This window comes from Aplysia californica, unplaced genomic scaffold (genome assembly GCF_000002075.1).
Source record: "Aplysia californica isolate F4 #8 unplaced genomic scaffold, AplCal3.0 scaffold00080, whole genome shotgun sequence".
Classification (NCBI taxonomy): domain Eukaryota; kingdom Metazoa; phylum Mollusca; class Gastropoda; order Aplysiida; family Aplysiidae; genus Aplysia; species Aplysia californica.
In genome coordinates this window covers 826,232-828,689 of record NW_004797350.1, presented here as the reverse complement: position 1 = coordinate 828,689, position 2,458 = coordinate 826,232, and the positions used below count along the sequence as shown (strand labels likewise).

General features: G+C 42.4%; 1 protein-coding gene across 2 annotated transcripts in view; it reads right to left on the bottom strand.

Annotated features, from left to right (window-relative positions):
* Nork (neurite outgrowth regulated kinase) overlaps positions 1-2,458 on the bottom strand; it is a 145,663-nt gene that overhangs the window by 47,643 nt on the left and 95,562 nt on the right.

Genomic DNA, 2,458 nt, shown 5'->3' with positions numbered 1-2,458 from the left:
GAGAGAGAGAGAGAGAGAGAGAAAGAGAGACAGACAGACACACACACACACAGAAAATATAGAAAGAAAAGAAAAAGAAACACAACAAAATAAGCGAGTGAGAGCATCAACCCCAGTGTGGCACACTGTCGATCTGTGGGCCCCGGAAGACACCAGCGTGAGGCGCGTCAATGTTGTCAGGCTGCGATGTTTATCACGGGGGGATCCTTTACTCCTCGTTTTAGGCTTTTCCTTCAGTTTGTTTTCCTAATCTCCCGTTCATCTCACGAGCACCTCTAATCTCCCCGCCGGTTGCGGTGTACAGAGCAGTTCATCCATCCCGGGGCAGGATGAGCTCTCCACGGGGTGCTCAAAACGTCATCGAGTTACGTGCTTCATAACCGCGACATTGCGTCGCCGAATTGCAAACCTTGTCATATAAGCTCTTCGGGAGTTCCAGTTTCACTCTGTGCAAAGGTACAACGATCTATCATAAACTGGTGTGATTAGGACGCAGATAGTTCAATCGTAACGAAAGAAAAAGAAGACTGGAGTTCCTTGATTACATCTTCTCGATACATTTTAATGTTGCTGGTTTATCTCAGTCGTACCCGAAAGCTGCAGTGATTCTGAATAACTTTAAATCTTCAAGGACAAAGCACTCATATTGTAAGAATGATATGTCAAACCAACAGCAGAGCAAAGGCGATGCTTCTGCACGTTTCGAACCATCATGTACAAAAGTCATAAACACGCTTAGTTTAGTTTAGTAACAGTTTCACAGCGCTCACAACTGCTTAATTCGTAAACAAGAATTTGCATGTTTTTATAATATGCCTGTTGTTGCATGCCATTTAAAGTTTCAGACAAAGAAAACAAAATCCAGACATGTTTTTGAATAATGACGTTTAGAGCCCCGAAAAGCACATCTTTAAGTGCTGTCGACTGACCAGAATACACATCCTATATTATGAGTATGTCTAGCCCTCAGCGATTGGCTGTGAGTGTTCTACAACGCCAAAGACACGACGAATGGTTCTGAAAATTCCTCTTTATGCGGTTGATCTAGTTTTCTTGTTACTCTGCAATGCTAGATCTAGATCTATATCTTGTGTGAATGAAGTATTACGCTCAGTGATGATGCGATTGATGTAAAGCGCTAAGATCTTATACTAGTTTGGGATAGAGCGTTATATAAAAACTACCTAGCCAATCAATGTCAACCAGCTCTACGTGTTCGTAAACATTAATTTTACGGCGGTTGCAACACAATCAGGTCAAACAAGTGCCCAAGATTAGAGGTGTTGCAAGACAGTAAGGAACGCAAAAAAAGGAGAGATAAAGACAATTGACGTTTGATAGGAAAGAAGAGTCAAACAACACCAGAGCACCCACCAGCCTCCCACTCAAATAGCTCTATGTGGAAAGCTATATCCTAGAAGAAAAGCGGAGAAGCTCGATGACAGAAAATTCCCGAATTTAGAACCGAAATGGCATTTAAGAGAAATGAATTATCTCCCTTGAGAGGTAGTCAGTTTACATAATATTGATTTCAGATTACTTTTCATTTCATATACAGCTAAAAGTAGCAAGTAGTCTTATCTCGACAAAGTATCCTGTACTTTTCAATTTTCATTTTTCTTACTGCAATTGCTATAATGAAATTTTTGTTTTGCAAAAAAGGGTTTTTGGGGCTTAAAGGTAAAGTTTGCAGGCTCACTTATAATTTAGTTATATTTAGTTTTAGTTATGCTTTTTACGGGGCTTGCTCAACACATTGGATCATATAAGTGCCGAAGATCAGAGATGTTACAGGAGAGTAACAAATGCAAGAAAGAAGGAGACATAAGTACGATAGGGGTAAGGCAAAAAAGGAGCAAACCACACAGGAGCACCCGCCAATCACCTACGTACTGTGAGTAGTCATGACATCAGACAACGAAATTGGGGAAAAAAGAACAAAAGTAGACGGACTAGACAACACAAGAGCACTCTCCAACAACATTCAGTTGAAGAACATGATGAAGAAAGAAATAGAGGAGTAACGAGGAGCACATTAACACAACAATGGTCATTTAGAGCTGGGAAAAAGTAGGACAGACATACATAACAGAGAAAAAGTAAAGAAGTAGGACCTATCAGTGGCGCCCTTCAAACACATGCATATAAAAGCCGTTGTAAGACAAAGTTGCAGAATGAGGGGGAAGGGGAGGGTCGAGGGGAGGGAGATAAGAGAGGGGAAAGTGGTGGGAGGAGAGGAAGAGGGGGGGGGGGGGGGGGGAGGGAGAGAGGTTACCTTCCATGTAACTACGGGAAGAGCGTAAGGTGATGGATAGCTCTGGTAATTGTTTCTGCCCCGCGCGTCATCGAAGGGAGGAGAGTGATTTTCAGCTTCTCTTTTTGTATTACACACTGAGCTCATATTCACCTCTCTTGTAGTGGAGACAGGCGGAATGTAGAGGGATTGGGGGTGGTGGGG